The sequence below is a fragment of the Lipophrys pholis genome, assembly GCF_963383615.2.
Source record: "Lipophrys pholis genome assembly, chromosome: 6".
Classification (NCBI taxonomy): domain Eukaryota; kingdom Metazoa; phylum Chordata; class Actinopteri; order Blenniiformes; family Blenniidae; genus Lipophrys; species Lipophrys pholis.
In genome coordinates, this window is record NC_137629.1 from 14,320,378 (window position 1) to 14,335,530 (window position 15,153).

The window sequence follows — 15,153 nt, forward strand, 5'->3', positions numbered from 1 at the left end:
AAGCCAGACACAAGCGGCGACGTCAAAAACACGGAGTGGAGAGGTGCTCTCAAAACGCTCATTTTCACTCCCCACAAAAGAACATCCGAACCACAAAACGAATCAGACGAAAACGGCAACAATGTTTGCAACATTAGAGACTGTGTTGCTCCGGTATCGCGCAAAATTGTAATTGGCACCTGATCCTCCTCCTTCCCCGTAAGAGAGACAAAACCTTTAAAAGTAAAAGGTCGGTAACTCTCGTCAACATCGCTCTCTGCTTGGTCAGTGTTGACTGGAGACTGAGTGGAAGTAAGTTGCACAGAACCCACACGTTTAGGCTTTTTAGCACTCTGAAAGTGCTCTTTACGCTGGAGAGCAGGACAATTGGCAATCAAATGGCCTGTCTCATGGCAGTAAAAGCATTCCCGGTTAGAAATGGAGCGCGGTGGACTTTTTGGTGCCGTGTTAACGAGCTTGCCGGTACCGATAGCTTGACTGTGCTCACGCCTTACTGGTGCAAAAGCAACACGATGCGTTAAAGCAAACTCATCCGCGCACACCGCAGCTTTTGATAATGAGTCCACTTTTTGTTCATTTAAATGAACAACGATTTTCTCTGGAAGACACGTCTTGAACTCTTCCAGCAGAACTAATTCACGGAGCTGAGCAAAGTCTTGCACTTTGCTGGCGGCACACCACTTATCAAAAAGAAGAGATTTCTCTCGTGCAAACTCTACGTACGTTTTTGTTCACTGACTTGTCACGTGAACGAAATTTTTGCCGGTAGGCCTCAGGGACGAGCTCATATGCTCTTAACACTGTGGCTTTAACCACATCATAATCCAAACTTTCGGTAATTGATAAAGTTGCACAGACCTCTTGAGCTTTTCCCACCAATTTACACTGAAGCAAAAGACTCCAAACATCTTTGGGCCACTTCAAAGTTGCAGCAATGCACTCAAAAGCATTGAATTAGGAATCAACCTCACTCTCTCTAAATTGAGGTACTAAAGCAATGTGCCTGCTCACATCAAACTGGTCAGGAGTTGAGGGGACAGACGTACTCACGGTGGTGGATGATTTGCGGTTGGATGGATCGAGCTCCATGGCCCTTATGCGGAGATGCATAAGCTCAACCTCGCGGGTTTTTGTCTAAAGCTCCACCTCTCTCAGGCGGAGGGCCAGCTTCAGATCCTCCGTGTCCACCCCAGCCTGGATCAGAGCGATCGGATCCGTGCCTCCCAGACTGAATGAACGAGCCTCCGCTCCAACATTCAACTGGCCGCTGACAGTGTCTGCGGCAGTGGCAGCCTCCGCTCCCACTTCCTGCTGAAACACGTCAGATGCACTGACCGCCACACGCTCAGGCTTCACAATGCCTTCCTCCAACAACTTACCCGACAAACACAGTTTAATTTCTGCTTTACGAGCATTCAAAGGCACATCAAGCTTGAAAAAATTAGCAATTAACAATAAATCTGCTTTTGTGCACTTTTCCAGCTTCACTAGTGTGGGAGCCTGTACAAAATCATCAAAATCGAAAGCCATCCTGTTAATTAAACAAAATCTTACCACGGTAGGAAAAAGAAACGGACGAGCCCCCAATTTAATCAACGGTTTTTCAATCATTAGATTTTTCGATTCAATTTTCAAATTCAAATGTGCATTTTCAAATTATATCAATGATTTTACCCGAAAAACAATGTCATGTTGAGGAACTCCAACCAGGAGAACATGTACCGTTTCCATGACGTTTTCAAGTGGAAATGCATTTTTTTTGTGTGTGTTTTCATTTCAGCTTTGAAAATGGCAGAAATGTTGAAAACGATGTAGTAAGCATGCTGGGCCACGAGTTGGCACTGTTGGTTGTTTTTTGTAGTGAAACTACACACATTCACATGGAAAACAATGTGGCAGAGCTTCTCTTCATCCCCCAAAGTACCGAACCAGACTGACTAACACAGCATGTACTGTACTACGAAGCTGGATTTTCTCTTATCAAGAGAACTTCAAGGATTAACCCTGGGTTTTCCGTACTACGACGCTCGCTCACGTCTCAGTGGGATAAATCACCCCCGGCAACTGACGCTGAAAGTCTAACCTGCTGCGGAGCAGGATATGTTCTCGATAAGAGGACAAATCTCCGCCTCCAGCCTGAAACTTTCTTTCGCTGTACCCAAAGCCAAATCGAGAGCCACATTGCTGCTGATGATAGAAATAATGTACCCTGCAGTTTCCTTTGTATAGTTCAGTGTAGCTAAAGGTTGCCCAGAGTCTCCTTGGACCTATTGAAGTGGCAGATATGAGTCAGAACTACACAAGTGAAAGTGTGACATCGTGGGACTCGTTCATTTGGTTTCTACTTTTAATACTACCCTAACCAGTTCATCACAATGGATCACACGTAGAGAATAGTGAACAAATGCCTCACTGCGAGAAGTGATCGGGGAGAGAATGAAGAACAAGATCTAGACTCCTCGTTCCTCCGTTGTCTGTCAAATTAAGTATTGGAGAAATGTTCTGTGAAATGTAAAAGCAAAGGCTGAAATATCATACTAAACTAAAATACTGCGGTCGCATCACAGTACACCTTAAGGAGTCTTGTGGAGTCAATGCCTGAATGGGGCCTACACAATGCTGAGCTGTTAGCTTTAACATATCTGATGAGTTCACATATTACTACTATTCAAGCTGTGTTTTGCTGCAGGATAGAGGAGATATCCAGGTGTATACTCTGTTATCGCGTAGAGTAATCTTCCACATTTCCATTGATAGGTGCAGATACCACTATATGAGAATACGGCAATATGATTAGTGTGGGGAATTGTTCTTTTTGTTGATTATTATCACTGCTGGCTCTGCTCCCCACCGCTAAAGTAAAAAGCAATATGGAGGTGGGAAAATATAGATGGTGTGAGAGGAAATACAACGCCATACATGAGATTTCCATTAGCTAAGAGTGCATCTGGACTCCCTACTTCTCTGTTCATCTCATCCAGTTTTACAATTACTGTTGTTTACTGTGGCAATATATAGTACTTCTTGTATGTTTCTCACAGATGCTTGAATATTAAACAGTTGGGACAAGTACTGAGAGGAGCAGTCAATGGCACCATTTTTTATTTTTTATTTTAATTTAGCGCAGCTACGAAATAGATTAGTTTGGTGAAAAAGCATGGCTTCTAAAGCTTCTATCTCCTCACCACATGACAATAAATCATAGTATAATGCAACGGACTTGACAATATAATGCATTTGGTAATAAAGCTTTTGTGGTATTTTTATACATAAAAAAACAAAATAGGAGGAGAAGAACTTTGAAATGATCTTGACTAGAAAAGAAGTACTGATTTGGAAGACCAATGCCGTGACAGATATATAGGTACATCCATTTCCATGATTTCCTGCAATAAGAAAATGCAAATAACAGTTTTAGGCTCCGTTTACATGTTAACAGTGCTCAGAGCCGCTGAAAACGCAACTCTTATTTTGTCTCTGTGGAAATGCTCTGTGATCATGCACACCACAGTTAAAGTCAATCGTTCCTCTGCACATGCCTGAGTAGATGGACAATAACAATGTCATGACTCCCAGTTCATGTTCTCCTGGGACTTGGTAGTTTTAGGGTTGAGAGTCACCTATTATAGCAATCCAACTTGGTCATCAAAAGGTTTGTTTACAAAAACAAATGACGGCACCCTTTCAGTGGCCCAACATGAAAACTATATTGTTCTTAGCATTCCTGCCGTTGCGGTGTAAAGACACAAAGTAAACAAGCATTGTGTTTTCACTTGACACGTCGTGTAAACGGAGCTTCAGTTTAGACCCTGGTTCCAACAGCACAAAGTTCCTGTGATGGTATCCGGTGATTTGGGACGTGTTACTGCAGTCAAAATAATATCTGGTGAGGGAGGTACTTTTGGGTGTTTAAACTCATTGATTAGACGGTGTTACTCTCCAACGTTTGAGATGGAACTCACACTGCATTGCTTCTTCTTTTCAAACTGATTATCATCCTTATTTGATGATGGTGATGAAGTTATTGTGCTTGAAGGTTTTAGCTGCACCAGCTGCATGATTATTTGTTGATATTCAACATTGGTGGTGTGCTCTGAATATGTAAATATTCAGAGAGGTTTTTTGCATATTTGTATCTTCACAGAGGAATTGTGTCAGAGGAACCGTTGTGATTCTAAGTTAAGGAATGCAACTTAAAAATAAGGTCAGCAGGGTTTGCAATATGATTAAAGAATTTTTTTTTTTTGTCTAATTAGAGAAAGGGAAGTGATTTTTGGAAATGTTTGCAGCTGGTGTTGTTCTTACTTTTTTATTGAATCACATCTGGTTGTTTTTGGGTAAATCATAGGACCACTTGATGTCATGCGTTTTACTGTGTTCAGTATTTTTTGTACCTTCATGTCATTTTAAAAAGGCAGTAATCACAAAACCTCTACCAGTCTCCCAGCCTACTTTGTCATTAAGGACGGTCCATCTTGCCTCTCTGCTTCCATCGATCCCGTCTGGAGTCTCAATTAATTTGCCCCAATAACTTTAATTTGCCCCAGTCCTTGTTTGTGCTCTACAAAATAAGAGGTGAGCGCAGATTCTACCTGCACCGTTGAGCCACAGCGGCCACATTCAGTGGAGCGATGCTACTTTTAAAATATAAAAGAATCATCGCATGACCCTTAAGTCAGCGACATCTAGAGTTTTAGGTCAACGTTTTAAGGCAACAGCTCAACCGTCAGTGGCCAATTAAGACTGGCTGGCATCAGGAACGGTACGATAAATTGATTCACAAGGTTGGAAACACGTCTGAGCATGAAGGTCAGTTTTCTTTTTAAGACATCTCTATCCCATTTAATTCAACATTCATCTCTTTAGTTTTGTTCTCACAGTTAGAACACCAGCGATGATTTTAGTCTGTTGGACATACCGGGCTCTTCAGGAAGGGCTTGCCAAAGTGTGAGAGTACAAGATGAGTTGCCTTTTAATGAAACAGCTGCATTACAGTGGAACCGTATTATCTATGTCAGTGATATTTCTACACACACCTTGGTTGGAGAGGGCATGCCACACATTTAACTGAGAGAACCATGGACTCATTGATAGTTCTGCAGCGGATGTCAATACAGGCCAAAATCTCTGGGAAATGTTTTCAGTATCTCGACGAATCTATGGCACCAAGTTGTGATGGTAAAAGGTGAGGCAAACTCATCCAACGTTCACCGGCGTGCATATTGATGGATCAATCATCAATAACACTTCCACAGTCTCTTTTGAAAAATGTTTGACTCCCAACGTGGCAGGATAAAAGCAATTTTAGTGTATGCATTTCATGGACATGCTGCAAACTGCTGATTGATTTTCCCTGAAATGGGTGAACCTTCAAAGCAATAACAACAGAAGACCTGTTGCTACAGAGCCTGAATAATCCTGATTAAACTTATGGGAAAAAAGGTGATTGATTTTGGACTGACTGACTGTTTCCCTCCTGCTTTTAGCCATCATGCTACAATGGAATGAGTGTTGACAAAACTGACTCATCCGCTAAATGACATCAAGGGAGCGTGCTTCTAAAAGTGTAACTTCCCCTTGAATAAAGCTTGAATAAAGTGCTGACTAAAATGAGTTTAAGACAGCAGACACATGGGATATAAAAAAAGAAAAAAAGACACTATGGCGATGCCAACCAGCAATGCAAAAGTGGGACAAAAAGCATTAATAGTCTGCCAGGACAGCTAGTGGAATATTACACATCCACATGCCCACATGTAAACACACACACACACACACATCTTTGAAGGCAAATCTGTGCACAGAAAGAGCCGGGGGCGCCACGGCAGATGAGATAACGCTAAGTCAAAGAGACAGCTTTTTCTTTCTGTGAGTCACAATAAATGTACTAATATCTGCAATCACATTCCTGATGTCTCTTCCTCTGACCTCTCCCACACGCGGGTCTGCCTCACTTGCTTTTTCAGAGGAAACAGGCCAATATTTACAGCCTCACACCCGTTTTTCCGGTTTTTCATTCCACTCACCCCCTGCTATTCTGGCACAGTCTTTATTTTGTTTGTGATGTAAATCATACTTTACCACTGTTGGATGGTCCTGCCACTGTCGTGATGCTATGTGAGGATTTTATGTATTCATTGTGTTTATTTTGGTGGCATGAGTCCTTGATCCTGATGGACCAGAGCCTTTTGCAAGAGGGGAGGAGCTGCAAAGGTTTGTGTACGGGTGCAATTGAGGCTGCCCAACTCCAGATCCTGGAGATGTACAGCTCTTAGAGAGGTGGGAGGTTGCAGCCAATAATTCTGTATTATACTAAGATATGACAAGTTCATAAATAAGAGCAGAGCTTCAGGGATGATGGGAAGCTCTCTGCGAGACGTGGCTCACTGGACAACTGGCCTTGGATGAGTGGGTACCAGTATTTGATTGTTGATATTGCAGTGGTTATATATGGTGTAGGGTACTGACAGTAAGTGTTTATTAGGGAATAATATATTACTGTGTGTCTTGAAGGTCCTTAGTTAGGTGAAGATGGCGCGTCATCAATTACCCTGGGAACATCTGGCCAGTAGCAGTTGTGGTTGCATGCTGCATTCCTGCCAGTCCCCTCCTCAAGCCATGCTGCCTTTCTGTTTTTGCACTCCTGTCTTTTGTTCTGTACCGACAGCATGCCCCTCACATCCTCCCAACATATCCACACACTCTCACACACCATTGTTACAAACATCTGCACCCCGGTTTCATTGTTTAAACAATTAATAAAGTTTTCGAGATGCCTGGTGTACATCCGTGAGGCGACCGTAATAGTTACTACTACCATGGATATGGTTCATAATGAAAAAAAATTTTTTTAGAACAATGAGCATTCCTCGTCTTACAGTCCTGCATGTTTCTCTTGCTTCAACACCGCTGAATTTAATGAATGTTTCAGTTTATATTCTTGTTTCTGCTTAGGAAGACAAGAATAGATGTGCTCTATTACTGCCAAGGGAGAGTACTTGATCATCTGACAAGCACAAATGGGATTCGAACCTATGAAGAGATACCCAAAGCACAACAAAAGGTGTCTGTTTTCACATGAAAATATTGTGTTGTAAATGGAGGTCGCAACTTGTATAAACATTCAATTCTTGAAACATGGAAAGTAATTGTCGTCTTAAACATGACATTAATGCATTCCTTGCTGCAAGCAGTAGCCCAGAATCTAAAACAGACAAAGGGAGATTAAAAAAAAAAACAACAAATAGTAGGGTTTTGATTTTTATGTGTTCTGCAAGCTGATAAATGTGGCCCAATGCAGAGTTTATCTGCACAGCAGGAAAGCATGGGGGAAGTGTTGAGTTTGCATTAACACCTAATTAAAATGGGAGCTGATGAGACAACAGGGAGGTGAATTATAAAACGTGATGGGTTACTTACAAAAGAAAGGATTATAAAGGAAGGCCAGCGTTCTCACACTCCTCCAGGAACATTTTTAAATTGTGCCCAAGTTTACCTTTCACACCTCTGCCGAAATCCTTGTTCAGAATTTATCTTCCATCGAATAACAAATGCAGAATCCTGGCTTCCGTCCTTCGACGCTCCCCGACAGTGCACCCCGAGAATTATTAATTATTTACATTTTTGGCACGCAATATTGCGATTATACAAAAGTTCCAGTCCAGATGCTTCTTCTGAACAGCCGCTTGAGCTGCTGCTCAGTTTCACAGCTCTTCCAATGAAATCTGTTTGGAACAAAGGGCCTTAGACGAATCCAGCAACATCAGTGCTGCCCAGTCTTTGTTTTTATTGTCAGATAAAGTCAAAATGGTTTTCTCTGTTGATTTTTCAGCAGTTTTGGGTCAAAAATCATACAGATTTTTTCAAAAAGGATGGTTGTTATCATTTTGATGCCCGTCCACAAAATTTACATGTGAAAATATTAATTTTTTTGGTTCAAACTACAAACATTGGTGACTTTGAGTCTTGCAATTTACATTGCATAGAGAATTTTGCAGAAAACCATCTTCCAAAATCCAGAGTTTGAATCCCTCCTCACAGTCTTTCTGTCAATCCTATCTTTTTCTCTTCTTTACACTCTAATCCCAACTGGAAAGGCCCAAAACAACCTGTAGAAAGTCTTTTCATCTGAACCTGGTTCTACAGAAACACTCCACCTCTGAGTCTGGTTCTGCAGGTTTCTCCCTGTTAAAAGGGACATTTTTACTTTCCATTTCCTCTACTTGCTCATATGGAATTGTTGGTTCCCCATTGGGCAATTATTGGCTCACATTTGTGCTTGAATATGCATATTGATAGGATAGGCTCCTTAACGATGAGAGGTCCACACACACTGTTATGAAAGGACACGATTTAGCGGAATAGGAAGACACCAGAAATGTGTCAGTCCTACCGACTCAAAGTGGTCCATTATAAATGAAAAGAAAATTATTAGATTAGTTCCCCAGCTCCATTAGAGTGTTTGACTTATCTGTTAGTAATAATTTGTCTTGATAGAGGCCTGTGTAATCAGCTGAAGCATGCATTTGAGAGTTAATTTCTATCTTTATATGCAGATGACTTAAACATTATTTAATCATGAAGCCATATGGAATGAATGTAGTAGTGAACTCCCAGTCTGCCAACCAAAGATTGAAGCCAGAATGAGCCCGTTCTCTGTAATTTATCTCACAAACTACCAAACTGTCACGACTCTGTATTAGGTCTTTATAGATGTCTGACACTCCAGATTATGTTTCTGGCATCTTGCATGCATTTGTGACTTATAGACGGTACTCTTGTAATTCCCTATTAACAGGAAGTCTCAACAGCTTTTTGAAAAGCAATAATGTGATTGGAAATACTTGCAAACCATCCCATGTGCATCATGCCTTCAGTCACCCAGGTCACCTGTTTGAGTTGAAGAGGCTAACTTAGTCCCTCCGGATAATATGATATGTTTTTATTATGGAAAAGTATAGATAACAACATGAAATCCTGTTGCTAGACTGTGCCTGACTATAAAGACCCTCAACAATCAACCAATTGTTCAATGTGGTTTGTCTTGTCTAAGTGTCAAAGGGAAAACTCTATATTTATTTATTGGCATTTCTTTTCAGTTGTAAAACTTCAGTGCCGGCCTGGAAACTATGACTTTTTCACGCGACAAGAAGTACTTGTGAAGACATAAATATTGGGTTACACGGCTCTGCCTGAGTTGTAGTCTTGTGTTAATAAAATGGTACGGTAAAACCTCTGATGTAGGGACGCTCCAAAAGCCAAGGGCAAATGTTCCCCGAAGACATGTGTCCCCAGACAAACTGTATGACCAGAAAGAACCAAACACCAAATATGTTATGGAAGAAACATTTTGCTTTAATTCAAAAGCACATCACTGACTAAATATAAAGAATATATACAAAATTAATACTGTACAAATTAAACTAAATAGAAAATAGAATATGTACATAATGACGGTAAAAAATGTTGAAGAGAACTATCCCAAAAAATTATATATACAAATATTCACACCTAAAAACAAGACAATGTAATAAAACAATATATTTGGAAAGAAAACAGACATTCAAACTGTTGTTTGATTAAATAACTATACTATATAGTTCAAATGTAAGCCTGAAAAGAAAAGTAACAGTAACCTGCAAAGAAAACATGCAAAACAAAGCATTTAGACTTCAATGGGAACCATTGTCACAGATAGCATCACCAAGAAACATTATCACACTCAACATGATGCCAGAACCTATTTGCACAGCAAGTTTTACATAAATTAACGGGAAAAAACTAAACAAATTTGCAACATCTTTACACCACGTTGCACCGAGTCTGTGATAGGCGACTGTACCACAGATGTCCTGGCCCGATGTAGATGGTAGTCCTCGACGGTAGAGACGATGGCAATCCTCAGGACACCTTGACTCCCCATGTCGAAGGTCAAGAGTATGGCTTCCCGGCTGTTGGTGAGCAAAGTGGAGTGCTGGTTGTTGGTGGAGGGCTGGTCGCAGGTGGAGGGATGGTCTACTGGGGTAGGGAATTCACAATTTACACAACGAAATGCTGGATGGTAACTGGCTGCAGAAGGTCCCAGTAGATGTCAAGCCAAGAGATGTCATCTCTGATGGTTACGCTCCAGGTGTTTCCGGCAGTTGGCCTTCACTGCCTGGATAATCCCTGCATCACAGGCCTGCAGTCTGAAACATACAACAAGGGAGGTCAACAATGTTAAAATGGCATTTCGACTGAGAGGAGTCAGAAAAAATGAAAACACAAGTTGAAATTTTTGCATGAGAATATTACCATTTACCCAGAATACAATTTGGGGTGGCGTTAGGTGGCATGACAACCCACTTCACGTTGCTCCACTCAAGGTGTGGGGGCGCACCACAGTTGTCAACAAGGAGCAGGATACGATGGTGCAGCGCGTGATGATTCCAGGGAGGCACCAAGTCCAGTCATCAACGAAAGACTGGGAGACATTCTGCACACAGCACCGTCAGCCGGATGTTCTCCTGCTTCAGCCAACTCTCAAGCTATCTGTTTGAAGCAGGGTAATCATTATTGCCCGGCCCGACAGCCGAGAGAAGGAACCTTCTCCTGAAACATACAACAACATGAACAGGTGTCAGTTAAATTGTAAAGTAAATTTGTGAGACAAATTTCAATTAACTGAAATTAAAAGTTCTTATCAAAGTTTCAATTTTTGTTTTTATTAGTCAGTTTAATTTAATTTCAACTTATTAGTTTTCATCAGCCCCCGGCGAGCTCAGTTGGTAGAGCATGAGACTCGCAATCTCAAGGTAGTGGGTTCATGTCCCACGCCAGGCGTCACCTTCCTGTGGGCTCACCACCCGTAGGAAAGGTTCTTAATCGGTACAATGTGATCTGGGTGACGGTGCTCAGACTGCCACACCTGGAAACAGATAAGCAGGAGAAGATGGATGGATGGATTGTTTTCATCAAATGTCAATAATCGGTGACAGAAACTTTGGATTTCTGGGTCAGAAACGAAATAAAATCAAACTTGAAAAAAAATTATAATTATCACAGCATGTGTACATTAGTATACTTAGAAAATCTCCAGAGAGTACAACATTACCCAACCCAATCAATTTTGGATAGATCTCAGCAGTAGAACTAAAAAAAAAAAAAGATTAAAATCTATTTGCAGTGGTTCGGTTATGTCTTTTAATTTTTTGTATAGTTGCCTCCTCATTTCGGTTCCTTTTCAGCTTTTGAATGGCATGTCGAAATGCTTCACTGTGGTCCCTGTGACCAAGAACGCTGCACCCTGTCAGACTGAAATACATTTACTCTGGTTTCATCTCACCGAAAATGATGCTGTTAATAACCACCAGGCTTTTTTTTTCTGTCTTTTTTACATTCTTGGCACTGTCACTTCATGTAGACAGTCCTTTTTTTCACCACTGTACCTTCTGTTATTGACAGCACGGGTCGTCCTGCACCTCCTCACTGCTGCTTTACCTGGTTTCAACTCATGAGCAGTAATCATTCAGGCTCTTGTACCCTGCACCATTTTTAGGAAAACTCGCAGGCTGGTTTGTTATCGTGCCTTACTATGCTAAACCATGTTCCATTGAACACGCAAACAAGTACATATCATATTTACAGCATGGGTCATTCAATTCATTCTTGTGGGAGCGACTACCTTTAGCCATCTTGTAGTGGACGCAGGTAACGTGAAATTAATTGAGGTTGCTCATGATCAGAGATGCTCGTTCACGCTACAATTGACCTTTGGCTAAGCCCCGCCACTCTAATTTACTGATGCTCACTCGAACGAGTTGTCACAGGTGACTGCATGTTTACATGGCAGCTGTCAGTGTAGAAACCACACCGCAACAGGAGCTTAACAGCTCAGCTATCGAGCTTACTGGATTAGCTCGCCACGTTGATCAGTGGCTAACATTCAGGGTTTCTCTATACTACCACTCTAGGAAACACATCTAAAATATGTCACTGACGCTCCGCAGTTAGCACTATCCCTTTGTAGCTTGTCTGGGCCGGAGGTGCTTTCAGTGATGAGTTTGCTTGTTCTTCCTGTGCATCTGTGGGCTTCATAGAGAACTTTGGTTTAACCTCACACTCAAAAAGCATGCATTTTGTGACTGTCTATCTGCCCTGTATTTGACTGACATGTCCTATTTCAATGGAAAATCCTCAAAGTCATGCTTTTAGTTCAAAAGGGTAATTTTCTATTCATGTTTCTGGTTCAATTTGGATTTTTGGCAAATCCAACGTAGTGGTGCTAACACCTTTAGTGAGTATTCTGTATGTTTCATTGTACTCACTCATTGCACATTGGCTGATTTGTTCTTCTTTCGGTTGAGTTTTTTAAACTTTATAAACTACTGTTCTCAGTGGTGCTCAAGCAGCCTGGTTCAGTAAGGGAGAAGGATGTGTGGTGATTGGCGCAGAGCAGAGTTAGAATTCAGCTTCAACTGCAACAGTGCCTACCACCACTTAAGAAGATAAAGTGGGAAAGGTGGAATTGCACCCCGGTAATTTCCTTGGTGCCTCTCTGAGCAATAACGGTGTGTACTGCAGTGTTTGAACAGGGTTTTCCTTCACAAAGAGCCTACAAGGATAAGGGTGCTTTTCTATTTTGCATCCAATCTTTAATCCTATTGGCAGACTCTTCATGGTGCACACCACGCATTGATAATTGGGAGCATCTCAGGCCCTCCCCCCGGTCGGTAATCTGGGTCAAGTTCGCTAAAAAGATGGTCGGCTTTGACTGAGGCCACACAGTGGTGCAGAGATCATGGTTTCAATTACCGACCTGGCCTGTCTGTGTGGAGTTTGCATGTTCTCCTGGTGTGTGCGTAGGTTTCCTCCAGGTACACCGGCTTCCTCCCACAATCCATAAACATCCATGTGAAACTGGGTATTTTCTCTCCTTAACAGAAAATGTGCAGCATCTTTTCTTGTCTGCAAACAACCACAGGTTGTGAAGACGTCAATCTCCGACACCAATGGTTTGCATCAAGCAAAAAACTCCTATGGGTGTTCTTGTGTCTCAATGATGATATAATCTGCACAGAAAGGAACACAGTGCTGGCTGTCATTCTCAGGTTGTGTTAAAACCCACATGCTTCTTTCTTTTGTTTTCCTAAATGGAGGAATTAGCAGATATTTCACTGGGTGATGAGAATATCGCGTCGATCATTGACATACCGGCTTAATGACCATGTTTGAATTGACAGAGCGCTTTCGAAGGTAAAAGAGCTGTTTCTTTTCAGGAGGATTTACAGTCATTATTGCCATTATGTTCTTCCATTGATCCATTTTCCTCATTAAAATGATTGTGTGATTGCTTCACTTGTATTGTAAAGCCATTACAAGTTTCCCATAATTCCAAGTTAAATCACAGTTCAGACAAAGCAATTCTTGACAATGCTGATACCCTTTTTATGAATGATGTCACTTTTCATGCATTTCATTTAACAATTAAGGATCTAATTTTAGCCCGCGTGACACGGAGCGTATAGAAGAAATGGGCACGTTTCAGTTTCGAGCACACACACACACACACACACACACACACACACACACACACACACACACACACACACACACACACACACACACACACACACACACACACACACACACACACACACACACACACACACACACACACACACACACACACACATTTAAAACCCACTCAAAAAGAAGCATTCATTGCGCTGATTGAAAGCGGGAGATGAAGCTGCTTGATTAGTATTCAGATGCTAATGTTACACACATGCACATTCAGTGGCGCATATGGATTGCAGTATAATCCTCCTTGTTTGAGGAATTTCTAGGTTTATTCAAGCCGTTCCTTGCGGGCACATAATCATGAGACCTTCAGAAGGAGAACAGGTCTCAGTGATGTTGAAAGACTTCATTTTCCAGGATAATCTCCTTTTATTGACATGTTTCCAGGAGCATAAATAATTACTGGAATAATTCTATACGTTCATGTTTCCAGTAACGATAAGACTGATTTTGCAATTATAGGATTTTTTTTTTTTTGCAGGACGCTAATGTCAGCGCTGCAGATGCCCTCTCTGAAGGTCATACGAATTGGTAAAACCTCGAGCACCGGTGCACATTACTACATTGTGTGACACCCGGTGATGGTTGCTAAGCTACCGTATAGTTTTGACTGTCATAACCAATTGTAACACGTCGCCAGGTTGCTGTCACAATAGAAAATAAACCCATATTTTTCCGCCACACTGTGAAAATGAGTGTGATGTATCGAGACATAAACAGAGCCCGCAGGTGGGAGCGACTGCTCCGACAGCACAGAGCGCTCTGCAATTTGGTGAAAGGCATTTGTAGAAACCCAACTCAAACATGCACGAGGTTTGTTTTTTTTTCCCCCACACACAGCCTGTGACACATTTTCACAGTATTAAATGTGGGATCTAGCTATAAGTTAGAAGGTTGTGTTGCTGTTGTTTTTCTCCAGTTTGTCCTGATGAATCAGACTGTGATTTGTTTCACTCCCCCTTTGTGAGACTCCTTTGAGGTAACAGAGTGATCACACTCGGGCGGGGAGCTGAAACAATTGCACTGAGGCCCTTGGGAGAAGGTTTTACTTGGTCCAGTCAAAAATGACCTCTGCAGGGGTTTCCAGAGGGTTGAGCAATTTCTGATCTCACACAAACATCAAGACCAAGGTGTAAGCAATGAGTCAGCACCATCTCTGGGTGAGGATGTTCTTTCACTGATACGACTAGTGAAGGAACTTCAAGTTCAATTCAATTTTATTCATATAGAGTCAAACATAACACTTTAATTTCAAGGCACTCTTACAGAGAAAAACCCAACAATTCTTCATGAGCAAGCGGAGGAGACGGTGGACAAGACAACTCACTTTTAAAAGGAAGAAACCTGCACACCAGAGTCAGAAGTCGAGACTTTCTGGTGTTCCAGTTGAGGTTACGGGATTGAAGGAGAGTCAGGGCGCATTAAGACCTGGTGTTAACATGCGTTTCAGGTGATCAAATCACAAGTGGCGACCCCAAAATGACAAGAGCGAAAAAGCACCAAAGCGCTTTCACTCATCTCACCGCACAGGTGTGAACAGCGTGCGTTAAAAATACATCCTGGGACAATACCATCCAGCGCATACGGGATGAC